General features: G+C 47.9%; 1 protein-coding gene across 1 annotated transcript in view; it reads right to left on the reverse strand.

Annotated features, from left to right (window-relative positions):
* Positions 1-16197, reverse strand: part of APBA2 (amyloid beta precursor protein binding family A member 2) — a 154172-nt gene extending 137975 nt beyond the window's left edge. Inside the window, exon 1 of the mRNA XM_029238011.1 lies at positions 16139-16197. The gene's annotated coding sequence lies outside the window, so the exon portion shown is untranslated. The remainder of the gene's footprint in view (positions 1-16138) is intronic.
* Between the last annotated feature and the right edge of the window lie 1782 nt (positions 16198-17979).

Below are 17979 nucleotides of genomic sequence, written 5' to 3' on the forward strand. Positions count from 1 at the left end.
AGCTGCCACACATTTCAGCAGATGTTTCCCACTAATGGTCCCACGTGGATCATTCCAGAAGAGCAGCAGGTAGAACGTTCACCTCCCAAAAGGTGCCAGTGCACTGAGGCAGGGAAAAGAAGATTTGGTGCCCAAGACATTCTCCCATTATTCACGAAAGGCAGGGGGATGCTACACAGACGATAGCAAAAAGAGAGCGCGGTGAAGGGAGAGAACAACTGGCTGACCTTGACACCCTTTTAAAGCTCAGTCAGTCAGTAGGTCTCTGTTGTACTTTCTCCTACGGCTGCTGCAAAAACTTACCGTAAATTCAGTGACTTAAAACAACATAAATTTACCATCTTACATGTGTCTCACTGGGTCAAAGATGAGGTGTTGACTAGGCTGGTTCCTTCTGGAGGGTCCAGGGGAGAATCTGTTTCCTTGTCTTTTCCGGCTTCTAGAAGCCACCCCATTGCGTGGCTTGTGGTCCCTTCCTCCATCTGCAAAGTGCATCCCTCCAACCTCTGCTTCCAAAGGCACATCATCGTAGCACCTCCTCTGATTCTCCCTGCCTCCCTCTTACAAGGACCCCATGATTACATCAGGCCTGGATGACACCGGGATAATCCATGGTATCTCCCCATCTCAATTCCCTTAACTCAGTCATAACTGCAAAGTCCCTTTTGCCATGTAAAGAAACAGACTGACAGGCTCCAAGGACCAGGGTGTGGACATCTTCGGGGAACCATTCAACTCTATTTACATTAGAATCCTATCTGTAACAAAACCAAGATCTTAATTAAGTGGATTAAAAAAAAAAGCAAAACTCATGAGGCAGAAACACATGCATGGAGAGTGAAGCTATATCTCCCCATGCACGTAACAGTAATAAGCTTGTTATCCATCTACTACAACAAGTCACACCAAGTGTGGACACAAAGAGCCACACAGACTTGTTAGGTGAAGACTTCTTATACACTGTAGACCCAGAGTCCTTCTCTTCATTGTGACTCTTATGTTAAATTTAACATGCTCTGTAAATAAAGTACCATCCTTCTGAGCTAACGCTTTCTCCATCAGTCTTCCTGGGGAAAGCGAAACAACGAAAAAACAATGAGTGTAGGTCATTACTTTAAGATTTCTGGCCAACACACTGAAAACGTCACTTCTCCCTCTTTTTGCAGTGTGAAAGTTTCACATCAAGCCCCCATAACCTTAATGCCAACAAAACAATCCTGACAACATCACCCAGCATGGATACTTCAGGAAAGCTCCAAGGATCCATGCGACTACAAACTTTAACAACCGTCAGCGGCCAAGATTACCCCGAGACACTCTGAGGTATTACTTATATTGCTTCCTGCTTTAAACTTTTAATTACTGAGATAAATATTCATGCTCTACTAGTCTCCTTACTGCAGGCCCTCTCCACTCCAAACAAAACTTCACTTATCCTCAAGTTCCAATAATCACAGGATGGCAAGGTTACCAGGTACCCTGTGGATCCATACGTTTTTCCTGCACAGCTTTGGTGCTCCCCAAGATGGCCCTAAGACGGGGCTCCATTCTCCAGGGCAAAGTCTGAGTGAAGGAGGAAGCCCACCATTTGCCTGGAGAGGCGGGGAGGGTCCTCCACCCCAGCCCAGGGGCCTTACACCCCAACCTTCCTGCCAGCCTCCCTTCTGGCCGCTCTTCCAGGCTCCACAAAACTCCAAAACCTACTGGAGGCAAGCAACATGGCAGGGCTACAATGCCTAGACCTTTCTCCACGCACCATCCCCCCTGCAGGAGGGGGCTCCCGGCAACCCCCTCCCATGTTCCTCTCTAGCATCTCTTTTTCACAACTTAAGTGTGAAGCAGAGGCTCCTTCCTGCCCCTTCCCTACACAGATCTACACACTTTAAAGCCCTTCCATTCACTCCTCAAACAGGAAGCTCTACGTGACATTACAAAACGCACAGGTCCTGCCCGCCAAGAGCTTACACCCTAGGGGACATCACATCCAAGGAACAGATGTGTGACCTGTCCTATGAGGGGTGGTACACGGGGCACCCCTAGCCCCAGGAAGCCCTCCTGGGGAGGAGTTAACGTTGCTGATGCAAGTCTGTGAGCCCAACGCACAGTGAGGCCAAATAAACCAAAACATCAGAGTTGGAGCCGATAAAGGTTTACTGCAGGGCCAAGCAAGGAGAAAGGGTGGCTTGTGCTCAAAAACCCCGAACTCCCTGAGGGTTTTCCAGGAGAAGTTTTTATAGGCAAAATTTGGGGTGAGGGCCGCAGGGTGTGTGACTTTCTTCTGATTGGTTGGTAGCGAAGTAACAGGGCAGTGCTCCAGGCATCTTGTGCTCAGCCTGAAGTTACCATCTGCCATCTGGGTGGGGGCCTTGGGTCCTGCAGAAGAACTCAAAGATACATTGTTATGTATCTTCCTGGAGGAGGACTGAGGACCCTGCTCCAAGGCTGCACTATTGTTTCTTGACTGCTCCTCCCTTATCTCTGCCTCTCCTCCCTTCCCTGATTCGAAACTGGTTGCAGCTGCCCTTGGGAACTCAGGGAAGGTCAAGGAGGTTGAATGAAGCCTATTCCTTACAAACAAGAAGTGGAGAACATGGAAAGGCTTCGCACCAGGAAGGGCGCCACAGGGTCCTGTTTCTGTAAGTAGATGCCACGTGCAGAGGAGAAGGAAGAGTTAGGACATCGGGACCTGGAGCCGTCCCAGGGAGAAGGCACAGTAAGTATGGCCAATGGTTTGGAGGTAAACTCAAAGACCAGAAAACACAGTTCTGGGGGACTGAAGCCTAGAGCGTGGAGGGTGACAGGGGTGGGTGAGACCAGGAGCCAGGCTTGTGCTCCCCAAGACAAAAGGTTTCCCCTGGATCCCGAGAGCAGTGGCAGCTGGTACCAACACCCAGTCAGACACACTCCTCGGACACACCAGTCAGCGGCACAGTGGAGAGGGACTGGAGGCAGCAGGATTCGAGGGTTAGTCGGGAGGCTGTCCCGGGGTCCAGGGGAGCTCCTGCAGAGGGAGCCGGCTGCAGGCTGAGATGTCTCATTGTGAGGGCCACTACAGCCCCCAAGCAGTCAAGTGAGGCCAGCAGAAGGGGGCCGACGGATCCATAAAGAGCCTTGCCAAGCGGGGCCTTTGGGTCTGGAGTGGAAAGCGAGAGATGGATGGAGCGAGGGGTGCAGCCACGCCCAGGGAGGGGGTGAAGGAGGCAGGGCAGCAGATGAGCGCCCCCGGAAAAGCCCCTGACTCACAATGGCGGGGGCCTCACACGTGCAACCGGCGACCAGCTTCCCTCCACCCAGGATGCAGTGGGCTGTTTGCAGCCCTGAACACTCACCTCCCAGCTGTGGCCCCGAAAGTCCCCCTCTGAGCCCCAGTTTCCTAATCCATCAGACGGGATCAACAGTGCCACCCAAAAAGGGCTCATCTGGAGGGTTTGCAGGACCAGCGCTCCCTGGAAGACGCTGGGACCACCCAGGAGATGGAGGGGCGCCTGAACCGGAACCAAGACCAGGGGCAGGAGATAAGGCTTTCGTGTTACAGCCTCCAAGAGCTCACCTGGCGATGCTGCCAGCAGTCGGGGAGGCCCATCTCCTATGAACTGAAACATCCCAAAACTCGAGGAGCTGCATGAGGGAGCAGGGAATTTTTACGTCCTTGATTCCGTTAGCTTTGCCCTGTAATTCTGGGTGGGTCGCAGTATTTACATTTGAGAGCTAAGAGCACCACAGAGATGCTCCAGCACCAGCCCCGTGTGATGGGCCCGTGTTGCTCCCTGTGCTCTGGACCGGTCCATCAGCATTCCTGCGCTACAGGTGAGCCAACCGAGGCCCAGCGCAGCCACCTGACGTGTTCCGGGGCCACCCAGCCAGCCGTGTTGGCCAGGATCCCAACACGGCCACCCATACCGCCCACCACTCACGGGCGTTTCCTGAAAAACCTGACTGCAAGCAAAAGGCTATCCACCCAAATCAAGGTTGCAGGGACTCACTCCACGAGGTTGAGACTCCACAGCAGGTCCCACGGGCTGAGCGCAGCGGAGGCCCTGACGCAGACCCCACCCTCCCTGGGAGACATGGACCCTGCGTAGGTGCCTCCAGGCAGCTCTGCCTTCCTTGGGCTGTACCTGAAGCCTCCTCCCACCCCACCGCCTCCTGTCTGACACCCCTTCCCCAGCTTCCTCGCAGGCTGCTCCCCCAACAAAATCCATACATATTTAATCCTGCCTTAGTCTGCTTCTCAGAGGACCTGACCTAACACAGTTCCTTACAGGAAAGAAAATGGAATAAGAATCACAGAAAAAATGAAAAAACAACTCCATACACCCTTTGGAAATCTCAGAACCAAAGACACAAGTATATTTATGGGTAAGTTTACAATAAAAGGTCTAAGGTAGAAAATATGAGAAATGACGCAGTCAGCCGTGTGTTGCAGGAAGGGGAGAAGGTTAGAGTGACTGGATATGTCACACTCCCAGGACCAGGCTGGATGTTCACCCTCGTGATCCGGTTTCCTAAATGTCTTCTTTTAATGTTTTTATTGTCAAAATAACCCACATACAGGGCTTCCCTGGTGGCGCAGAGGTTAGGAATCCACCTGCCAATGCAGGGGACACAAGTTTGAGCCCTGGTCCGGGAAGATCCCACATGCTGTGGAGCGTCTAAGCCCGTGAGCCACAACTACTAAAGCCCGTGCACCAAGAGCCCGTGTTCCACAACAAGAGAAGCCACCGCAGTGAGAAGCCTGTGCACAGCAACAAAGAGTAGTCCCCACTCGCCACAACCAGAGAAAAGCCCACACAGCAACGAAGACCCAACAAGCCAAAAATAAATAAATTAATTAATTTTTTAAAAAAACAAAACACACATACATAACTGAATCGCTGTGCTGTACACCTGAAACTTACACAACATTGTAGATTAACTGTATTTCAACTAAAAAAACAACCCACATACAAAACAACAGCAACAGCATAAGGGAAATATTTAGCCTAATAAATGACTATTAAATACCCTGGAACCTCAACCAGATAAGGAGACAGACCGTGCCGGCCGCCCCAGAGGCATCCCCCGCGCCGCTCTGAGACAAAGCCCCTGCCATGTGCCCCATGACCACCCCCAATTCTGGGGGTATCACCATCTCACCTTTCCTTAACCTTTCCCACCAAGTGCCCAGCCCTAAACATCTCCTTCAATCCACTGAAGACACCGAATCATTTGTCGAAGAGCATTTCCCTTGGCTGGGATTTTGATGACTGTCCCCACAGCCTAGCAGAATACTGTCCCCTGTCCTCTGTGTGCCAGCAAATTGGTGGTGAGATCTGGAGGCCGAATGTGTTTCAGATTAGAATTTGGAGGCAAACAACTTCCAGGGCAACGTGGCGTCCTTCCTCCTCCAGAGGCCGTGAGGTCCGGATGCCTCCCTCTCTGCAATGTCAGCTGGCATCAGCACAACCCAGGGTGTCCGTTCATGCATCCACGTGCTGGACCCCTTCTATACACAGAAACCCCATCACCTGCCACTAGGCTGCCCACTGGTGCCGCGTGCATAGGGAAGCAAGACAAATGATTCGGTATTTCCCGTTTTTTACCAAAGTTAAAAAAAATCATTCTCCTAAGGTGACCAATTAGGCTTTTTTGTTTTTTTGTTTCATTTTGTCTTCCTTGGTATCATTCAGAACTCATGGATTTACTGGAGAAAACTCTAATTAGAAAAGATCCATGCACTCCAATGTTCATAGCAACACTATTTACGATAGCCAAGACATGGAAACCACCTAAATGTCCCTCCACAGATGAATGGATAAAGAAGATGTGGTACGTGTATACAGTGGAATATTACTCAGCCATAAAAAAGAATGAAATAATGCCATTTGCAGCAACATGGATGGACCTAGAGATTATCATACTAAGTGAAGTAAGTCAGAAAGAGAAAGACAAATACCATATGATACCACTTACATGTGGAATCTAAAAAAATGATACAAATGAACTTATTTACAAAACAGAAACAGACTCAGACATAGAAAACAAATTTATGGCTACCAAAGGGGAAAAGCAGGGTAGAGGGATAAATTAGGACTTTGGGATTAGCAGATAAACACTACTATTTATAAAACAGATAAACAACAAGGACCTATTGTATAACACAGGAAACTATATTCAATATATTGTAATAAACCATAATGGAAAAGAATCTGAAAAAGAATATATATATTCTTATGTGTGTGTGTGTGTATATATATATATAACTGAATCACTTTGCTGTACACCTGAAACTAACACAACATTGTAAATCAACTATACTCCAATTAAAAAAAAAAAGAACTCATGGATTTAAGCATATTAGATGCATTTCAATACATTGCAGTTTTTCCTCTTACTGATGTTCAAATTGTCCCATCTTTGGCCTCTTCAAGTCCCAGGTCCTTTTAATACCATTCTAGTGGGTCTGATGGTTCCTCTCCTCTCTGCTCTGACAAAATGTTCCAGGTACAACTTGTACAGTTCCTATTCTCAACACAGAATCTGCTGTTTGTCCGAGGAGTCCTAGTTTCTTTTAGTAGAAAACTGTATTTCAAGACCACCATCAGGGGCCTGGCTATCTTCTTGCTGCTGGTGAGGTCACCATTTCCAGGCCTCTCTGGGGAACACAGTGGGTTCAAGAGTTCACATTGACCTTGTCATTCAAGTTCATTCAAGTTCAGGATTACAAGGGTTTCCTTTTCCTCACTATTTTTCCTCTGTATCTCCTTTCTCCTCCCCACTGAAAACTGGTCCTCAGAGTCCTCAAACTGGAAGATCACATGATTATGCATTTGCTTCATCTCACATGACACACGAAACCTGCTCAGAATAGCAGTGCTAACAGTACCACTAAAACGATTCCAGAAAACCACCCAAAATGTTTACCTACATTCTCTCGAAGTCTCTCCTCACTTTTTAGGGCTGTAAATACAGGGATGGAGCACGGAGCCATTTACACCACATCTAGTCCCCTCAGTTCATCTTAATTCCACACATAACTACGTGTTTTACGTTTCCCCCACTCTTTTTTTAAAAAATATTTATTTATTTACTTTGGCTGCTCCAAGTCTTAGTTGGGGCACGTGGACTCTTAGTTGCGGCACGTGGACTCTTAGTTGCGGCATGCACGTGGGATCTAGTTCCCAGACCAGGGATCGAACCCGTGCCCCCTGCATTGGGAGCACGGAGCCTTACCCACTGGACCACCAAGGAAGTCCCTCCCCCACTCTTTATGTCACTCTCTCCCATCCTTCACTTGTCTGAAGCTCATTTTCGAGGACAGTGGTTTCCAAACTGCACCCCGCAGCACCCCAGGACCCTGGCTGCGCCTGCAGGGCATCACAAGAGAGCCCAGATTTCCTAGGGAGATGCAGCAGAGCTCAGCCTCTGCCCACACTCATGCACCACTGCCTTGAGCTGACTCATGGCTTCAGCATCAGATCACACTGCATCTGCTCCAAGACATCTCGTGAAGCCAGTGGGTGCCACCATACAAAGCAAGTACCTACCACCTTATACCCATTCACCCATTAGCATGGCTGCCACAAAAAAACAAACCAAAATAAAAAATAATGACCCTCAGAAAATAACACGTGTTGTTGAGGATATGGAGAAATTGGAACATTTCTGCACTGTCGGTGGGAATGTAAAATGGTGCAGCCACTATGGAGAACAGTATGGAGGTTCCTCAAAAAAATAAACACAGAACTACCATCTGATTCAGAAATTCCACTTGTGAGTATACACCTAAAAGAACTGAAAGCGGGGACTCAACGAGACATCTGCATTCCCATGTTTATAGCAGCACAATTCACAATAGCCAGAAGGTGGAAACAACCCAAGTGTCCATCAACAGATGAATAAATAAAGAAGATGCGGTCTATACATACAAGGGAATATTAGTCTTAAAAAGGAAGACAGGGCTTCCCTCGTGGCGCAGTGGTTGACAGTCCGCCTGCCAACGCAGGGGACATGGGTTCGTGCCCTGGTCCGGGAAGATCCCACATGCCGCGGAGCGGCTGGGCCCGTGAGCCATGGCCGCTGAGCCTGCGCGTCCGGAGCCTGTGCTCCGCAACGGGAGAGGCCACAACAGTGAGAGGCCCGCGTACCGTAAAAAAAAAAAGAAGAAGAAGGACATTCTGACAGAAGTGCCCCTGGAGAGGACAATGCAGAAGTAACGTCTGCTGGCCCCTGAGAGTGCCACCCAGCCCCTTGAGGGGTAAGACCACCCTTTACCCAGATGCTCTGACCCTCGTGGCCCAACCCTGGCCACCAGAGGCAAGAGATGGTGTTAGGGAACCACTGACCAAAACCGCCCGCCTTGGCCAGGAACAATGATAAGCGCTTGCCTGAGCTGTCTCACAGCACGACGTCCCAATAAGGAACATGGTACTGCCACCGAAAACTAACCAGGGGAATTCAGGAGGGGCTGAAAGGAGGGAAGAGATGCCAGCCCATAATATGCCCTGACAACCTCCCAGAGTCCTTTGCACTGCAATCCATCTTGGCTGAGAGATGCACCCACCACCGGGAAGGACCCTGAGTCACCGAATATGGGCCAGGCAAGATGACTGGCCAGAGACAACCCAGAAACTAACCGCATCACCATAAAACCCGAGACTGCGAGCCACGTGGAGAGCAGTCCTCCTGGGTTCCCTTACCCTACTGCTCTCCGCCCGGGCGCCCCTTCCCAATAAAGTCTCCTGCTTTGTCAGCACGTGTGTCTCTTCAGACAATTCATTAATTTATTTATTTATGGCTGCGTTAGGTCTTCGTTCCTGTGCCGGGGCTTTCTCTAGCTGTGGCCAGTGGCGTCTGCTTTTTGTTGCGGTGAGCGGGCTTCTCACTGCAGTGGCTCCTCTTGCTGTGGAGCACGGGCTCTAGGCACGTGGGCTTCAGTAGCTGTGGTGCACGGGCTCAGTTGCTCCACGGCATGTGGGATCTTCCCAGACCAGGGCTTGAACCTGTGTCCCCTGCATTGGCAGGCGGATTCTTAACCACTGTGCCACCAGGGAAGTCCCAACAATTCACTTCTGAGTGTTTGACAAGACCCCACTCTCGGGCCCTGGAAGGGGTCCCCCTTCCTACAGCAACGGGAAAAGAGCACACACACAGCCCTGCCTCCACTGCCCACTCCCAACAGGAGAAGCTCCAGAGGGTCCACGATGGCTCACCTTTATTCCTGAAATGAGACTCTTCCTGGGATTGAAAGTCACCAGAGAATATGTTATTGACTTAGAACAACAGAAAGTTCCAGGGCCTCCCTGAAGGGTCATTTGGGCCAGGAAAGAAGTAGCCCCTGGAGCAGGTTCGGGGGGACAGTGGGCGCAAAGTTAAAGCTATGCCTCACTCGTTTCTTGGCAGTCCAGGTGACTGGATGTAGTGGGGACAGCGGCCTCCAGCTCTGAAGTCTCTGGGGGACACCAGCGTCAGCTCCACAGGGGGTCCGAGCCAGGACACGCCCTCCTCCAATAGGCTGGACCTGGTGTCCTCTGGCCGCAAGACTCCGCACACAAGTGCCGTGCACACGTGCACTCTGTTCTCTGTCACCCCAAACCCAGTTCAGAACCACAGAAAATGCTGCCATGTCCGTCCTCTGGGTAGGATGCACGGCTCTGACACCGGCCCCTAGGTTGGCGTTAGCACTACTAGCCCAGCACCAGCCCAGACCGAATTCACCAGCTTCTGAGGGTGAAAACAGCCCTGACACTTGGCCTGCATCTGGAAACACCCCCAACAGCAGGAGGGGTCACAAGGACATACCCCTGACAGCACACTGCTGGTAGAGCAGGGGGCTGGGCCCTCTGAGAGGTGGGGGGACAGGATCTTTGGGGCCTCCATGGCAAATCGGCCACTTTCCCCCCTCTCCTGACTTCTTGTTCTATAGATGTAAGTGGGCCAATATTACCCTGTAAGTAAACCACCGCTATAAAATGCTTCCATTTGAGCAAAGAAGCAACATCATCTTTAGCGAGTGGGCAGCAGAGCCAGGCTGCCTCATTCAAGAACTCTGGTCTTTAGGAATACATATTTTTCCCCTTCCCCTGATGCAATTGGGAAAATAATATTTTTTACACTTGCAATTAAGAGCAGAACAGATGGCAACGGTTTAAAAATCTGTTCATGAGACTCGATGCTGGCGGAGGGATCGCTGACAAGACATGGAGGACGGGGGCGATTCTGTTTTTCTTGACGCGCGGAAGGCCCGCTATTGCGATCCCCAAAACAAAGTACTGCAGGCATAGGGAAAGGGGTGGGATGGAAGGTTCATCCACAGTAAGAGGGCAAAACAGCTAGTAATTTAGAAGTGACAGCAGGAGAGCCCACCTGCCTCTGTGTGGCTGGGCCCGCCCAGCTGCCTGGTGTGGCCACGGCCCCAGCACCACCACCAGCACCATCATCATCTTGCATTTCCCGTGGCAGCTGTGGGCCACTTCCTCCATTCACTGCGGACTTCCAGAGCCTCCCGGATACAGGCTCCCTCATCTGTGCTTCAAATTCACCAAAACCACAACGCACAAGAGAAATCCTACAAACTAGCCGTCACCGTGACCAAGTGGCTTGGCCTCTTTATTTATCACTTTTAGTTTATTCATTCAGAACCCGCTGAAAGGGAACGGGACCCTGTGGGGCTCCTGGGCACAAAAGCCTTTCTGTGTCCCCCATTTCTTGATTACAGGAAATAGGCTTCATTCAGCCCCCATGACCTTCCCTGAGTTCCATCGGGCAGGTTCAAACAGTTGCTAATCAGGGAAGGGAGGGGATCCAGAGACAAGGGAGGAACAGTCAAGAAACAATAGTGCAGCCTTGGGGCAGGGTCCTGGGTCCTCAGGGGATACACATAATAACATGCCTTTGAGTTCTGCAGAAACTAAGGCCCCCACCCAGGTGGAGGATGGAATGATGATGTTGGCCGTCATGACTTCAATCAACTAAAGCTTGGACTCTGTTGATTGAAGTTCTATGCTGAATTCTGCTCTTCTCAAGCCCCCTCATGAATATGCATGTACCCTTAAGCTTAAAACTTCCCCAATTTTGCTGCTGGGGAGACGCTGCTTTGGGAAAGAGCCCTGGTGTTCTCCTTACCTGCTGCAACTAATAAATCCTTCTTTCTCCGGATCTCCGCTTAGTTGTGTCTCTTGGCTCAACACCCACCAAGAGGCGAACCCAGTTTTCAGGTAACACATGCCCTCCCCCACACCTTCCCACCACACCAACAGGGCTCCTGTCTGATAACAGTGGATTCCAGCTGAAGGAGCTCCAAGACCAGACCCTCTCTGAGGAGCAGGACTGAGGGAAGCCCAGTGTCCAGAGGGGAGGCCAAACCAAGGCCACTGGAGGAGTCTGAAGCCTCTGGAACCTACAGCTTCAGCAGACATGACACACTGCCCAGCTCCTAATGAGATTTACACAAATTCCCACAAGAAGGCATGTTACCTCGGTTCCTATTTCACATTATAACATATCTGACTTTGAACAACAAATTAGAAAGCATATCAAAGGCAAAAAAATAAACAAATTTTTTAAAACCCATATTCTAAAGAGATAAAGCAAGCATCCTAACCGGACTCAGATATGACACAGACTTTGGAATTATCAGACTGGGAGTTTAAAGGAACTATGATTCATATGCTAAGGGCTCTAATGGGAAAAGTAGACAGCATACAAGAACAGAAGGGTAATATGAGCAGAGCAATGGAAAGTCTAAGAAAGAATCCAAAAGAGATGCTAGAAATTTTTAAAAAACTGGTAATAGAAAGGAAGAATGCCTTTGATGGGCTCATCCGTAGACTCAACATGGCTGAGGGGAAAATCAGGGAGCTGGAAGATAGGCCAATAGAAACTTCCCAAACTGAAATGCAAAATAAAAAAGAAGGCCAGTGTGGGGGTGAAAGCAGAGATAGAACAGAGCATCCAAGGACCATGGGACAATATTGAAAGATACAGCATACGTGTAACTGAAGACCCAAAGGAAACAAAAGAGATAATGAGGAAGAAAACATATTTGAGCTAATAATGGCCAACATTTATTCTAAAATTAACAACAGACACCATCAAACCACAGATCCAGGAATCTCAAAGAACACAAAGCAGAATAAATACTTTAAAAACCAACAACATGGGATTAGCAGATGCAAACTATTATATATAGGATGGATAAACAACAAGGTCCTACTGTATAGCACGAGGAATTATACTCAATATCCTGTGATAAACCATAATGGAAAAGAATATGAAAAAGAATGTATACATATGTTTAGCTGAATCACCTTGCTGTACAGTAGAAATTAACACAACGCTGTAAATCCTATACTGCAATAACATAAAAAAAAACAACAAAAACTACACCTAGGCATATCATACTCAAACTGTAGCAAACTGAAGACAAAGAAAAAATCAAGAAATAAGCTAGAGGCAGGTGGGGAAACATTTTATCTATAAAGGAACAAAGATAAGAATTACATCAGACTTCTTGTGAGAAACTATGCAATCAAGAAGGGAGTAGGTGAAAATCTTCAAAGCTTTAAAAGAAAAAAAAAAACAAAACTCCACTAACCTGTACTTCTATATCCAGCAAAACTATCTTTCAAAAGTGAAGGAGAAATAAATACTTTCTCAGACAAACAAATACTGAAGGACTCTGTCACCAGCAGACATACCCTGAAAGAAATATTAAAAGGTTCTTCTTCACACAGAAGGAAAACTATATACGTTGGAAACCTGAATCTATATGAAGAAAGAAAGAGTGTGTGAGGAGGAATAAATGAAGGTAAAATAAAATCTTATACTTTTCTTCTCTTATTTGATCTAAAAGATAACTGTTTATTTAAAACTCTAACAGTAACAATGTATTGTGATGATTCTAGCTTATGGGTAAGGGAAATGAATGACAGCAGTGTCCCAACGGACGGGAAGGAGGAACTGGGAATAGTCTGTTTTAAGGTACTTGCACTAAATCTGAAGAAGTATTGTGTTATTTGAAGGTGGACTTTAGATTACTTAAAAATGTATATTGTAAACTCTGAGTCAAACAATAAAAAAATTTTAAAAGAATTAAAAATGATAAGCTAAGAGACATATAGTTGATTCCTATAAAATGGTCAATGAAAACCAGAGAAGTGAGAAAAGGAAGTGGCAAGAAAAGAAGACAGTGAATGAAAAGTTTGCTATCCACTTATATGTGGAATCTAAAAAATGGTACAAATGAACTTATTTACAAAACAGAAATAGAGTCACAGATGCAGAAAACAAACTTATGGCTACCAAGGGGGAAGTGGGGGGAGGGATAAATTGGGAGATTGGAATTGACACACTACTATATACAACTAATAAGAAGCTACTGTACAGCACAGGGAACTCTACTCAATACTCTGTAATGACCTATATGGGAACAGAATCTAAAAAAGAGGGAATATATGTACATGTAGAGCTGATTCACTTTGCTGTACAGCAGAAACTAACACAACGTTGTAAATCAACTATACTCCAATAAAAATTAATTTTAAAAAAGAAAAGTTTGATATCAATCTAAATACATCAATTATCATTTAAAATGTAAATGGTCTAAATGCACCAATTAAAAGACAGAGTTTGTCAGAGTGGATAAAAACACAAGACCCAACTACATGCTGTCTACAAGAAACCCATTTTAAGTATAAAGACACTTTTAGGTTGAAAGTAAAGGTATGGAGAAAAATATACCGTGCTAATTCCAATCAAAAGAAAACTGTAGTACCAACAGATGAACCTATTTGCAGGACAGGAATAGAGACGCAGATGTAGAGAATGGACGTGTGGACACAGTGAGGGAAGGGGAGGGTGGGATGAACTGGGAGATTAGGTTTGACATAAATACACTACCATGTATAAAATAGGTAGCTAGTGGGAATCTGAAGCACAGGGAGCTCAGCTCGGTGCTCTGTGATGACCTAGATGGGTGGGATGAGGGGGAAGGAGGGCCAAGAGGGAGGGGATATATGTATGCATATAGCTGATTCACTTCACTGTACAGCAGAAACTAACATAACATTGTAAAGCAATTATACTCCAATAAAAAATAAACAATAATCTCATTTCAAAATTAAAAAAAAAGAAAACTGGGGTACCAATACTCATTTCAGACAAGGCACATTTTAGAATAAGGAAAACTGTCAGGGATAAAGAGGGGGCATTACCGCATGATACGTAATTCAATTCTCCAACAGGAGATCGCAATCGTAAATGGCTATGTACCTAACAGAGCATCAAAATATATGAGGCAAAACTGATGGAACTGCAAAGAGAGAAGGACAAATCCACTATTATAATTGACAACGTTAACATCCCCTGTCAGTAACTGATAGAACAAGCAGGCAGAAAATCAGCAAGGATGGTTCACCTGGACAGCACTATCCATCACCTGGGTCTCACTGACATGCATGCAACATTCCATCCAACAATGGCAAAATACACATTCTTCTCAAGCTTGCATGGAACAGTTACCAAGTGCCTTAGTCCGTATGGGTTGCTATAATGAAATATTAATACTACAGTGCCATACAAACAACAAAAATTTATTTCTCACAGTTCGGGAGACTGGAAGTACGAGATCAGGGGCCAGCCTGGTCAGATGAGGGCCCCTTTCTGGATCTCAGACTTCCTGTTGTGTCCTCACATGGCAGAAGGGGTGAGGAGCTCTGCAGGGTCCCTTTCATAATGGCACTAATCCCATTCATGAGCATGCCACCCTCATGACCTAGTCACCCTCCAAAGGCCCCACCTCCTAATACCATCACCTTGGGAGTTACGATTTCAACATATGAATTTGGGGCGGGGTTTGGGGGGGACACAAACATTCAGACCATAGCACCAAGACAGAACACATTTTGGGCCATAAAGCACACATGAACAAGTTTTTTAAAAGTTGAAATCACTCAAAGTACATTCTCAGACCAGAATGGAATTAAACTAAAAATCAGTAAAGGAAAATAGGTGAAATTCCCAAATATCTGGAAATTAAACAACATAATTCTAAACAACACATGGGTCAACGAGGAACTATCAAAAGTTTTTTTAACTAAATGAAAACAAAAATACCACTTGTCAGAATTTCTACAATGTATTTAACAAAAGCAGTGCTTAGAAATATATAGCATTAAATGTATACATTAGAAAAGAAGAATGATATCCAATCAATAACCTAGGTGTGTACCTTGGGAAATAAAATGAAGAGAAACTGAAGCCTAAAACAAGCAGAAGAAATATAATAAAAATTAGAGCATAAATCAATTAAATTGAAAACAAAGAGGAAATACAGAAAATCAATGAACCCAAAATCTGTTTTGCTGACCAGGCTAGCCAAGAAACAGAAGACACAAACTACCAACACCAAAAGAGAGAGAGGAGTCATCAACACTGATCCCATAGAAAAGGATAATAATATCCCATTAAAAGGATAATAATAAAGCAGTACTACAAAGAACTCCATGCCCCCAAATTTGATAATTTGGATAAAACAGACCAACTCCTTAAAAGACATGTACTACCAAAACTCACTCACACGAGGAGAAATAGACAAACAGAATAACTATATGTATCTTAAAAATTGAATCAGTAATTAATAACTTTCCCAAAAGAAATCACCAGGCCCAGATGGTTTCTCTGCTGAATTGTACCAAACATTGAAGGAAGAAATGATGCCGATTCTCTATAATCTATTTCAGAAATTAGAAGAGGAAGGAACACTTCCTAACTCATTCTATGAGGCCAGCATTCCCCTAATATCACAATCTGGCCTAACAGCACCCTAGCGGGAAGCGGGCAATGGCGCCACTCAGATTGGAGCATCCCCAGCGGCAGAAGGGGACAAGGTGGGTCTGAAAGGAGAGAAGAAGGGTGACAGGAAACCACGCCTGTTCTGCGTGGCTTGTCCCCTGGGGACGCCCCAAACTCGTCTTTCTCCTCATCAATTTGTCAAAACAGAAAACGGTGAAACACGTGAGTGTAGCTGCATTGGAGCTTCTGCTGGAGAACGATGAGGGGGGCGGGCCCAGTTGTCCCCCAGCCCCCTGGCAGCCTGTAGATGCTCAGATGACCAGGCACGCAGGGCGGACAGCGTGGTGACCCCGCAGGTCCTACTCACCGGGAAGCTGCAGGCGCCTGGGGACCCTGGGCCATCCGCAGATCGGTCCTGGCCCAGCCGTCGGCTCCCCCGACGAGATGCAGCGACACTCGGATGCTCCAGAGACTGAAATGAAAGAGTACACAGGCTGGCGTCAGCGGGCTGAGCACACAGGCTGCTCCTGTACGAGCAGAAGTAAGTTCTCCGATGCAGTGCCGGATCACAGGCTCCATAAAGCTCCCTGTGCCTGACGTCAAAGCAGCTCAGGACTCTGTGATCAGAGCTCCCGGGGTCCACAGAGCCACCCAACAGTTTGAAAATCAAAGAGTGGCAAGGTGATCATGAGTCTCCCCAAGTTTTCAGGGGAGCCCTCCCTCTACTCCCAAAGGCCAGCGGGCACTCAGGACGCAGCCACTGGCCCCGGTCTCCTAGGGATGCATTTCTCTAACCCTTTTGGAGGAAGATGCAGGAAACCCCGTGGCCTTAAGACTACAGGTTCCTTTTGCTCTGACAGGAAAGGAAGCATATTCTTCAAGGTTCTGTCCCCAACTTGTTTTCCCAAAAAAACCAAAATGCTACACAAGATAGAGCTTGGTGATGTCTGGGTTATCTTAAAATTGTGTGCATTGCACATGGCGCAGTGGGGGTAGGACTTTTACAAAATGCACTAAACAAAGTCTTGTCAAAGAAAGGGTGAGTGTGTGCATGTGCGGGTGTGCAGCACAAGCCACCCCGTGTGCAAGGGCCACCGTCTGCTCCCTGACACGTGGGGGAGCCACCCTGGCAGGGGCGGCGCCTGCATCTCTGCATACAGCTGGGCCACAGAGAGACCTTGGCTCAGACCTAGCTCTGCCCTTACAGCCTGTGAAGGCTCCAGAACCTCCTGGGGCTCCATTTCCTCATCTCGGAGGATGCCAGGGGCGCTGAGATGTGGGGATCAGGCCCCACTCCAGCACCGGCAGCCTGGTCACCCTGCCTGTCCAGTGAGGGCACAGACCCGCATTAACTTACAAGACTCCTTGAGCTCTGACGTGGAGGGCTCCTGCCATGCTTCCTGCCCACAGAGCAGGCTACCCAGCTGGAGGCCTCCTAAATCCAATCACGGACCCCCTCCACCCTCCATGCAGATGACACCCGGCCCAAATCACACCGTGCCTGCCCCCACCTACAGCCAGGGACTCTAATGGGGTCTGGAAGCATGGTGCTACACCACGCGGTGATCAGCTCTGGACCATGAGCTCCCGGGTCTGTGTTCTGCCGATCCCTGCAGCCTCACCCCCCGTCACACCCCCAAGACCCAATGCTGTCGGGGTCTCACACCTTCCAGGCCAGTGTTTCAGCCATTCCCTTTTCACGCCTCTAGAATCTTACTGACAAACTACTATTCATCCTTCAAAACCCAACTGGGAGAGGCGTCCCTGAACTCCAGCTGTAACCACAATCTTCTCAGCCTGTCTTGTCTCTGCAGTTTTCACAATCATTCCCAGCCACATCTCCTTGCTCCCTCTAGGCTCCTGGCCTGCCAAAGGCACAGCTTTCCAGAGACTTCACATGCCACCGCAGCCAGCAAGCCGAGGACATGGGCCTCAATCCCAGCCTTAAGGAAAGGGGAGGATAAATGCAAAAAGCAGCAAAGATGGGGAAGCGACTCCGAGAGACGAGGATGGAGCATCAGGTTGGGGTCAAAGGCACCAGCTACAGCGGACGGGAAGCAATGGGGCACGCCACTGAGATCGCTGAGATCACACTGAGTGCCTGCCAGCCCCTGAAGCTGCACGCTCCCCATGCTGCAAAACTGCCTTGAACCCACCCACCCATCACCTGCATCGGGCTGCAGGCTGCCACGCACGGCGTGTCCCTGA

The sequence above is a fragment of the Monodon monoceros genome, unplaced genomic scaffold, assembly GCF_005190385.1.
Source record: "Monodon monoceros isolate NGI ecotype Baffin Bay Population unplaced genomic scaffold, NGI_Narwhal_1 Super_Scaffold_21, whole genome shotgun sequence".
NCBI lineage: Eukaryota > Metazoa > Chordata > Mammalia > Artiodactyla > Monodontidae > Monodon > Monodon monoceros.